Here is a 12,363-nt window from a genome sequence, read left to right as displayed (position 1 = left end):
TATACTAGATCAAGAAAATGGACGCCACTCTTCACTTCGAAACACAGAGATGAACTAAAAGTAAAAAAATATAAAAGACTAACAAAAGCTATAGGTACCTGACTTAGGACAGGCGCGAACTGCGGTGGGGTTAAAAGGGCAGGATGAGCAGTTGGCAAACAAACCCAGGATAAACTTGTAAAAAAAGGCAGGACCAAATATAGTGAAAATAAAAAGGCAGGACCGAGATAACAACTAAAAAAAATGCCGGACAAAATTTTTCATCCTAGCACCCCCCCCCCCCCCCCATTAAAATCAAATGGTTGCTCCCTTAATGAAATAAAAATATTATTCTATATTAAAATTCGTAAAAAATGATTTGACTTTAGGAAGTTCTGGAACAATCTAAAAGAAGAGTTACCATATTAGATAATTTTCGTAGACAAAACAAGAGGCACCAATCCCTTCAAACAACCGAAATGATCTCTGGTGTTTCAGGAGAATGATTAGTTCCAAAAAAATAAAACACGAGACAAAAAAGACTCATATTTAATTATTGAATGTATTTATAAACCAACAATCAATTAAAATAATCGGACTTAAAAAAATCAGACCAAAATTTTGTGTACATTCAAATATAAATATGCTTTCAGAAATATGAATAACAGAAAAAAAAGTAAACTTTCGGCTAAGGAAATACTTATTAGGAACAGAGAACGAAAAAGGCTTCAGAAAAATGAAACGAGTAGAAAATCTTATGGAAAGTTGTACAAGAATAAAGAGAGCGAGACAAAAACATATAGTCAAACGATTAATGCAAGAAAAAAGAGAGAACAAAGGGAGAAATCTAAGAAAATAAATGAAAGAAAACTGAAAAATAAAATGAATGTCCGTAAACACAGAGGTAAAAAAAATGTAGAACTTTCATCAATGTCACTTGTTGTACCAGAAGGTTCAAATGTTTTCAAAAACAGAATGGAAAAGGCCAGAGCCCTAAGAAAATTTAAAGAAGGTTTACCAAAATCTCCATCTAAACGATGCGCAGTTATATCGACTTATTTGGCCCGCAGATCCCCTCGATCGCCAACAATAGCTAATCTGAAACATTCAGTTTCGCCAGTTGAAATGGCCGTCGTTGCAGATATTCAAGAAATAATAAAATCTACAAAATTAAAGCGATCTAAGAATGCACGTTCGGTAATGAATTCTGTTACTGCATCAATCAGCGGGGAAAATTTAGCAAACTCGAGAGGTAAAATTAAACTGTGTAAAAATTTAGGTTTGCCAGCAAGAAGGGTTGCTGGAGGCCAGCGTATTAGGTCTAGAATTCTTAAAAGTGAATCGTCTGCATGGGCTCTTACGCAACAGAAAACAAGAAAAGATTCCATTTCAGAAGAAACAAAGAAAACAGTTTATAACTTTTGGCTCTCTGATGGCATATCACACCCGACCGGCAACAAATCCGATATCAAAAGAGAACGATTGGGACCAAACTTATATACTTCGCATATGACACACGTGCTGGAAAAAACACAAACTGATGCGTATTTAGATTTTGTCGCCAAATATCCGGAAATTAAAATTGGACAAAGAGCATTTGAGAAACTTCGACCGTTTTTCGTAAGACCTGCATCTGAAAAAGATAGAAATACATGCTGTTGTAGATATCACGTGGAAGCAAACCTTGTTTTCAAAGCATGTATGAAATTCAGAAAATCGTGTGACAGGGAAACCGATTCGCAAGAAAGTGACTATCCCGTATTTGAGAAAATGTCAGACCTTATACATATTACGCTATGTCCAAAAGTAAATGGATTTTATAGAAAAAATTGTCTTGACCGAAAATGTAGCCTTTGCGGAGTTGGTAATTTCAAACTTTCACCCAACGAATCACAGTCGTCTTCAACTGTTGAATGGCAAAAATATGAATATATAACTGAAAAATCGAAGGGTAAAAATGTAAGGCGCCGACTGACCCTGATAAAAAAGAAAACTAGCGTAAACGAAATGTTTCTCAATTTAAAAAAGCTTCTCGAAACTTTCCCCGCTCACCAGCACCGATCAAACTGGCAAAGCAATCAACTTAAAAGTCTTGTTCAGAACTTGCCAGTCAATCATTGCATATGCATCCACGATTATTCGGAAAATTATCGCTGTGTCGAGAAAGAAGAAATCCAATCCAATTACTTCCAAAGAACTGAATGCAGCATTCATGTAACCGTCATGCACCGACACGCCATTTTAGAATACGATGGTGTAGACAGTACAGAAGAATTTCCGGAAATAATTACGGAACATTTTTTCGTAATTTCCCCGGACCTGCAACATGATAATGATTTTACAAAATATGTCCAAAAGAAAGTTAAGGAATATTTAGATTCAATATCATACACAGTTGATCATATGCATGAATTCACAGACGGTTGTTCTAGCCAATATAAATCGCGGCACTGTTTAGGAAGTTTATCTACTGCCATCCCTGATTTCGGATATAAAACATTCCATAGAAATTTCTTTGAAACAAGCCATGCAAAAGGGCCTCAAGATGCCGCGGGGGGATTTATAAAAAGACAGGCGGACATATCTGTTCTACGTGGCAATACAGTGATTCAGAATGCGAAGGATTTAGTTACGTTCTGCGAAAGTAGCCTTAAAAAGCCAAGAAATGCATTATTTAAAAGAAGGGTATTTCGATATGTGGACTCAATTGATAGACACAATTCCAAAATATTTAAGCCGATCCAGCAAAATAGACAAATACATCATGTTTTTACTAGTACATGTAATGAAATCATTGTTTCCGATCTCTCTTGTTACACGTGCGATCAATGCATTTTGGGGAATTATCTTAACTGTTTAAATGTAGAAAATACCGGGGTAAAGAAAACTATTAAGCCACGCGAAATAACACAAACTTCTAACGAAGAAGAAGTAGCACAAGACACTGACATTCTTTCAGAAGACATATCAGATTTGGTATCCATAAACTCTGTTGTGGCTGTCAAAACCGACGATGATAACTTTGACTATTATTTAATGAAAATTTCCAAAGGTTCACACGTATTGAATTCAGCAGAGAGTGACAGCTGGGGTGCTACATATCCCCCTGGATTCGAGGTTTTCCGGGGTCATTATTATGACAAAATCAGTGACAATGATCCGTTAAAATATAAACTTTTAAAGACAAAGACTGCTTTGGTACCGACGAAATCTCTGCTATACATACTTGCTGATGTAGATGCCTCTTATCGTATAACTATTTCAGAGGACACCCATCTAGACATTCTTTCTGTATTGGACAATTTGGATTGAAATAAGAATTAAATTATAAAACATCATGCACTGTTGTTTAGCCACTCATAAAATATTTTAGTAGACCTTTCCGATTCAAATGAAATGATTCAACGTGGCTCTGCTTATAATTAAAAAATATAAAATATATATATATATATATATATATATATATAAGTACGTCTGAGTCAGTGACAACCCTACAACAGATGTATCCATCGGATCGCCATCAATGATGGTGATACATGGCTGTGTACATAATGTATATACAACTCGTCTAATCATAATGTTTAGACGAGTTGTATATATATACATTTTTCGTTAAATAAAATATACATGAATATCTTTACTGAAAAAAAATATTCCCATGAAAAAAAACCTGAATGAATCAATGCTTACACATTAGAAATCACATTAGAAAAACGTTACGTAAAAAACAAGAAAATAAGACGGCTTTTTGCTATATTTCCGACGTTACGTTATTATCACCAGTATTTTGCGCGACGTCAATACACACATATAAAAGTCATGAAAACAACACAATTTTAAACATATATAATGCATAGTAAGATACCATAAATGACATATATAAGTTAAAAGCATATAGTACACATAAAACATAGCACAAGTTAATAATAAGATTGCACAAATCATATAATCACACAAAAAATAAAAGTAAAAATAGAACAGGCATAAACACTATATGCATGCATTGCACTGGCATGAGCTGTTACTTGGATCCCATGTTTGTACCAATTTTTTGAATTGGTCCAAAGATGTTTCCATTCGACAATGGTTCGGTAGCTCATTCCAGATTAGTGCAGCATTATAGCGAAACGATCTTAAGCCACACTTAATAGTTCGAACTCTTGGGAGTACTCACATTCACTGGCTACCTATAGAACAATAGACAATTTTTCAAATTGGATTGTTCTTTTTAAAGTTTGGATGTTCCGAAGTGACAAAGTTTTTCTAAAAAGATCAGTTTGCAGGTCATCTTACAATGGACACTCTATCAATACATGTTTCTCAGTTTCAACAATATTTATACACTCTTCACATGTTCGTTGATGGATGGATAGGTCTCTCACTTACAATAATGATATAGTCTTAGATTATTTTTTTTTTTATATAGATATAAGCCAATCGAAGCACATACTAATGAATTTATGTACTGACATTCTCAAATTTTCCTAAAACCGTAAAGAAAGTCCCACAGCAAAAGTGTTTACAATAATGTTCCGAGTATAATATACAAAAAAAGGGGGGTAGGAATACCCTGCCCGGAAAATAATATTACTGATATGTATAGGAAAGTTTTAACCACGGATTTGACTGAACTTGACAGTGTTATCTGAAATTCACAACAGGTGATCAAAGAGGCCTCATCAAATGAATGATGAAGTTTGTGAACTTCACGCGAATCTCTTTAGAAAACATGCTTATCGAAACAACAGGGGTCTCAAGCATCTGTTTGCATGTATAATACTAAATTTTAACGATTCCACCTATCTCATTCATTCGATAAATAAAAAAATAAAAATTCTGCAAATACATGTACAATATAAATGCAAGAAGATTTGGTATGAGTTGGTATGAGTTCCAATGAGACAGCTCTCCGTAAACTTTACATTAACAGAACAATATTTAAAATAAGTTTCCTTTTTAATACAAATTTTACATAAATGTTCAAGTATAAAAATTAAATATATTTCACGATAGAAACTTCTGAAAGGACGGAGACAAACTAAAATTAATTTTATTTTGTTCTATGCGATTTATTTTTCTAACAATTAAAATGATAAAAGGAGAATGTACATCAAACAAGCAATAGACTAGTATAAATCGCATGTACATGTAAGATAGTAGCGATTCATATTGCCAATCAAAGCAGTGAAAAGGTATAAAATTGATGAAAGAAAATTTGACGTATAAGATTTCATTCCAAATCCAACTACTACAAAAGATCTTCTGAAAGTGTTACTGCATCTGAAAAATTTAAGATAATGACACTTTTCCTGTTTCATCAAAACTAATTGGTCTTTTTAGAACATGAGAATAATATATATAAAATATATATATCTATTACTTCTATGTAAATCAGATGAACATTTTTCAAGAAAAACATCCAAAAGTATGAGTCATCGTAGTAGTGAAAGATTTTATATTATCAAAAATAAAGAAAACTGACGGCTGGACAAAAATATTCTTTTAAATTAAAAGTTACACTTCTTTTACTAATTCACGAATTCTTAAATTCATGATACAAAACATTGTATTAAATGTATAAATATTTTATGTACAAATAGATTAAACTTTGTTTTGTGACTTGTGAGCGATTTACTTGGTAGGACCATATGGAAGTACTATATTAATATAATACTTCCATGGACTTAAAATTTTTCTCGCAATCTTCAAACAATGACAATAACTCCAGTTTTGGATAAAAAAAGGCCCCGATTCATTAAATTTTCTAAAATACCAAATATATACCATTGGAAAGATTATAAAGCAAAGAATATATATTTATGCCAATGAATTTATTTCTAAAAATAGTGAAAGATGTAATCATATATGAAAACTCCTTTGCAAACGTTTTTGGTTTTGAATTGTATGAAGTAATAGGGATTGAACCACTTTTTTAAAAATGAAAATGGCCGTAACTTCTGCTATCCCGATTCAATTATAAAATATGTCATTAGAAAGCTAAGAACATGTTTTTTCTAATGTGATGCCAATGAAAAAGATATTTATTTTTGTTTACTGTCAGCTAACCAAAATTCAATATTTCCTTTAATAATCTATAGTAAATTTATCGATATCGATTGCGATCAAATTTAGCGCATGCGCACTGCGGGTGCTGATAATAGTTGCGTATGGCTGTTTCCTGTGATCTGAAATCATACTTGTTAATTTTTATATCAATCAAATCATGAAGGTAGCTCGGACTTTTTTTGTGAATTATTTTAAATGTTTCTATTGCAATTGTTTTTATTCTTCTTATTTTTAAAGATGGTAATTTAGATTTTTCTAGCAGTTTTTCGTAAGGAATATCATAATCTTCATAAATGAATCTAAGAGCTCTTTCTTGAATTTTTTCCATTTTAAAAGATTTTTTTTTCACTACAGTAGTGTCAAATAACTGGACAATAGTTAAAATTCGAAAGTATGAATGAGTAGTATGCTGTTAACCTACCTAGCCTGTTTAAATATTTACCCATACGTTTTAGAATATTTAATTGTCTTGATACCTTTTTACATATTTCCGATATATGATTGTTAAAATTTAAGTCCGAATCTATAGTTATTCCAAGAAGTTTAACATTTTCTTCACAAGAAATTTTGTTTCCATTTAAATTAAATATCAAATTATGTTTATTTGTGGTTTTTTTTCCAATGGCTATAGCCTGGAATTTGTCAGGATTAGCCTTCATTAAATTTATAGAAAACCAGTTTATTAGATTTAAACTATCAGTTTCTAAACTTTCAACAACTTTATCTAAATTATGATCACTGTATGATACAGTGTTGTCATCAGCATAATAATAAATGGTGCTTTTTTGTACAAAATGAAATATGTCATTTATGAAGACATTGAAAAGAACTGGACCAAGAATTGACCCTTGTGGTACGCCTTTAAACATACGATCCCATTCACTGTAAGAACTTCCAATTTTAATGCGTTGTTTGCGGTTTTCTAAATAACTTTTTAATAATTTTAGAGAATTTTTAGACAGGCCGTATGCTTCCAATTTAAGTAAAAGTAAATCGTGCGGTAAACAATCAAATGCTTTAGATAGATCCATCAACATTGCAGCAATAAATTTGTTCTCGTCCAGAGCTTTTTTCCAGTCTTCTATTATTTTAATGAGTGCTGTTTGGCAACCAAAACCTGACCTAAATGCCGAAAGAAGAGGATGAAAATGTTTATTTAAGAATTCCATTAGTTGGTCATGTATAGCTCTTTCATAAATTTTAGAAATACATGGTAACACACTTACAGGTCTATAGTTTTCTTTATCAAGAGAGTTATTCTTTTTAAAAAGTGGGGAAACCTGAGTAGCTTTAAGATTATCAGGAAAAATTGAGCTTTCAATTGATTTATTTACTAAGACTTTAAGACCCCGTTCACACTAGCATTTTCTTTTTAATCGATCTTATTTGAATCGATCTAAATAAAACCAGTTAGCGTTCACATTATCTTAATCATAACGATCTCTATCGGTCTAAACCGATCCACTGCCTTCACACTACAATTAAAACGCAATCGATCTAACCTTTTTACCCGTAAAATTGTAAACATTGTGTATAAATAGAACTGATTTATTAAATTCATCTATTGATAAGCTGACACACACAAAAAGGATAAAGTTATTGTTTCTCCTGAATCAGAAGTTTGGTACAGGTGTTATTGCCATTTTCTTTAATTTAGAAAAAAATATCTGTAGTAACGAAATTACAACACGACGAAATATTGCGGTTCCTGAAAAGAAAAAAAATCATCATAAGAAAAGAAGACACTGATATCGCAAATCTATGCGATGGCGAAGACAAAAAATGTTTTCAGTTTGTTTTAAATGTCTGTAAACAGAGAAATATGGGTTAAACAACGAACCTCTGGGATAGTTTTGGCGCTGTACATGCGCATACGTTATTTTCGATTCAATCGTACTAGTTTAAACCGATCTCTGCGTTCACATTTAAAGTAAGATCGGTTTACTTTAGATCGATTCAAACTAAACAACCTCTTTTGGTGTTTTAGTTTAGACCGATTGAAGATCGATTCAAAGCGTTCACATTAGCACTTAAATCGATCTAAAGTGAACCTGTCTAGTTTAAATCGATAAAAATGTCCTAGTGTGAACGGGGTCTATTAGGATTTGATATTACTGGCTGTGCCAATTTTATAATTTTTGGTGAAATATTGTCATATCCAGTGGCTATTCTTATATTTAACCTATTTATTTGTTTACTCACAAACTCTTCTGTTACAGGTTTAAAATTCAACTCATTATAATCATTTTTATTTTCTTCAATTTTTATTATACTTGGATGATTTCTGTCTATTTTAATGTTTTTATCTCCTATATCTTTAGCCACATTTATGAAAAATTATAAGGTGGAGGTGGAAATTATACTTTGTAAAAAATCACTCTGATTCTTACAACAAAATTTCTGAAACTGACATTATCAAGATGCTTGATATATTAATTGACAACATATTTCTTACGTTTGGAGAACAAGTTTTTCCAAACTTAATCGGCATTCCAATGAGAACAAACTGTGCCCCTCTTCTTGTCGACTTATTCCTTTATTGATATGACGCGGACTTCATAGGACTTCATACAGGAACTTCTTATTTATTATTAAGAACGGAATGCATTTCTAATGATTAACCGAAAGAACTGAGATGTATGTAAAAATGAGAAGATGTGATGTAAATGTCAATGAGACAACCCTTCATCAGAGACCAATTGACGTAGAAGGTTAAAAACAATCAGTCACCATACGACCTTCAACAAAGAGTAGAATCGATAGATTACAGCAAGCTATAAAAGACCCCGAAATGACAAATGCATAAAACATACCAACCCTCTAAATATTATTTTGTCACACAGTATAGGGGGTGAAATTAAGAAAATAGAAAACTCTAGAGTGATACAAGATTTTAAAACTAAATATCTTCTTTGTCCATCAAATTAAAACAAGAAGATAAGAAGGCACAGAAATCTGATTGTTTTTTTTTTTTCATGTTGACTTCATTCGTTCATTTGCAATCGGTGAGTTGTTCTTTGAAATTAAAAAAAATGTCCACTCCTTGATATTAGAATATATTATGTGTAACAGGAGAGCATAGGCGATGTTAGGTAAACAAATCAATCGAAACTTGAAAAATCAAAGCTTTATGAAAGGTAAAAAAGCAAGCTAATTTAACTATTTCAGTTCATATAATTTTCATACCTATTTGGAGGAAATTTCGTTAATGGACGCATCTAATAATTGATTTTCGTAGATGGTAACTGATGGTTAAGTGTAAAATAAAAAAGCAAGCCATAGAAATGTTGTATCCCAGCAGATACTGAATTGCTTTAATTGCTTTTGTTTTAAGTGGAATCTGAGAGAATATTCACAGTAGATTCAAAGTTTGACAGAAAATGAACAACTTGATATAAAATATGATACAATTTGATTAAAATTAATTTTCATCACTTTTATGGCTTCAATTACGAGACAACGAAAAAACACAACACATTGATAGTGTGCTTAAAAACCCGCTTTAATTTATTTGCATCAAAATATTTTCCCCTCCCAAATTCATTGACACGCCCGAGCGATTTGACGTAGATATAGCTATTTATCTTACCTCCTATACATTTCTAGAAATATGATTGGTTAAAAGCGTCCGCGTGTAGACCGTGTGTATTTCATATTAGGTTAGTGGGGAGGCGGGGCTTATTTCATACACGGTTAGTAGTGGTGTTACGTCCCTTTATATTCCATATTAGGTTAGAAGGGAGAGGGGGTTTATTTCATACACGGTTAGTAGTGGTGTTGCGTCCCTTTATAAAAACAAAACGGTACTGAGAAGTTTTTTAAAGGTTTCAGACGAAGAAATTGATGATAAAGATGGAAATAAATTCATAAAACACATTTAAACCTAACACGTTGTTATTGTTGGCTCTGTTTTTGTAGGATCAATGGAAGTAGTTTCTTAATGCTTTAACTTTTGTGGGGATAGTTTAGTACTTTCTAACAAATGTCATTGAAAATAATGAATCATTTTATAGTACAAAAAACATGGACTAATAATGATCATAAAACTCTTCCGAATTTGAAATGTTTCAAAATGCCTCTATAGGATATAGTAACATAAATAAATATGGAGGTAGTAATGTTATTGTTGGGCAATTGTAATGTATTTGTTGGATTCATAATTCAACCCTTTTTATAAAGTTTTTGACTGTTTAAGTTATTTTATTTGTTAATTTTCCATACATAAAACAATTGTCGGAAGTATATGATAATGAGATTAGTACATGGCCTTTTCCATATCGGTCCGGGTATCATCCCTCGACCCATATCAGCACCTCGACTACGTCTCGGGCTGATATGGGGACCTCGGGATGATACCCGAGCCGATATGGAAAAGGCCATGTATTAATCTCTATATAATATATGAAGTCATTCTGTCAAGTATAGTAGTACTTAAGAAAAGTATGACGTTGGAAATAGGGACAGAGGGACAAGATGAATGTAATATAGCTTCAACAATTAAGTGATTAGGTGATTATTTTAGTAAACATACGTATTGGTTAACTGTTGTCTTTTTTAAAGCATTGTAAGATTATATAAAATTGAGAATGACAACAACCCGACCAAAGAACAGATAATAGATGAAGTTTACCAATGGGTCTTCAATGAATGCCCGTTTGATTATATGTTAGTTTAATTTTATTTGAAAAAAATATTCTAATTAAGTTAAACTTAAGGGTAAAGCAAACACAAACGAAACGCATTTGAAAAGCAATCATTCAAGAACAGCACATTACATCACATGCACTTGTATTAGAAGAAAAAAATAAGGTATATAGGATTTTTTTTTCTGAGACAAGTGCCTGTGCATTACATATATAGACTTGATGGCGCAGCTCAAGAAAGAATATAACGAACTTGAGATTAAGATTATCGCAATAGAAAGAATTCCAAGAAAGGTACAAAGACAAGTGTATGCCTCACAGATAGAACTCGGCAGAATTAGAAAATTATGAAAGCCTCTACCGCATATAAGTAATTTATTTTTCAACTTAATTAGAATGCAAAGAAAAACGCTAATATAATTATTCAATACAAAAATGTGAATGATTAGACTGCAGAAAATTGACAGAAGGCATACTAAATATATGATAAGAGCACTTCCAACAGTTTTAAATTCCTACATTTGAACCATATTTTGAAACCAATAATTAGAAGTAATATAAAAAATGCATAATGACATCATTGGAAAAAACTCAGAAAAGGACTTTAAAGGGAAACTTCGCAAAAAAATCAAAAATTAATATTATGTTCATTAGGCATAAAAATGCTCAAATTCATAGATATTATAGTTTTATTCCGCTAGATAAGCGATCACCATCGATTTTAAATTTAGAGAATCATTTCCATCCGTTCAGCCATTTTGTCTTCGTTCCCGGTTAATAAAATCGATATGTCTATAAACCCAAAAGGAACAAAACTACAGTAACCGATGTAGTCGTAATTGCATGTCGATATCTTGGCAATCGTACGGTTGTTTTATCCGACTTACTAACTTCAAGTTGATACGGAAAATATTCTTATTTTTTTTTAAATTACCACGGTCTTTTGTTTTTAAACTGTTGATATTGGAATTAGGTAAAAAGTCAAAGTTGAAATCATAAATAAGTGATCCGTGAAAATTGTTTTCGAAAATCTAATTTGTTCATAATTCTTTAAAGTAATAAACTTTTTTCAAATAACTTTAAATCTTCCCTCATCTGATCACCAGCATGGCTACAGGTATTACTTTCAAAGGTATTGGGAGGGGTGTGAGGTGACACGTCCAGGTATTCAAGCGATTTCCTGTCGGGCTTGCAAGTTCATGCATCGTTTCACTTCTGCATGTATTGATCAGTGTACACGGCTGATAACTTATAACTTTCCATTTTGAACTGTCAGATGTATAATATACAACTCTGTCTTACTTGTCATTACTAAACTCATACGCTTGTTTATAAATAACATTTCTGGTGTAAAGAATATTATTCATAAAAATATAAATAATACCCAAAAATAAGATTTGATGGAATTAAAATCTATTTAAATATTTTTTCCAAGGGTGAATTTGGGAAAATGTAATATATACTCATTGTCAATGGTGAAGGACAGATTGGAACATACCAGAAATATTGATTTATAAAATGTACGCACTTGCCGATGATTCGTTTATACGACTGGGTTGAAAGTTATGGAACTAAAGCGCAATTTAAAATATATACATGTATACATTAAACATAAGAAAAAAAACCATATATTTTGAATAAATTGGGGTAAAAGTTTTGTAAATAGACTAGTCCA

Source organism: Mytilus galloprovincialis, chromosome 4 (assembly GCF_965363235.1).
Source record: "Mytilus galloprovincialis chromosome 4, xbMytGall1.hap1.1, whole genome shotgun sequence".
NCBI classification, from domain to species: domain Eukaryota; kingdom Metazoa; phylum Mollusca; class Bivalvia; order Mytilida; family Mytilidae; genus Mytilus; species Mytilus galloprovincialis.
This window is presented reverse-complemented; position numbering follows the sequence as displayed.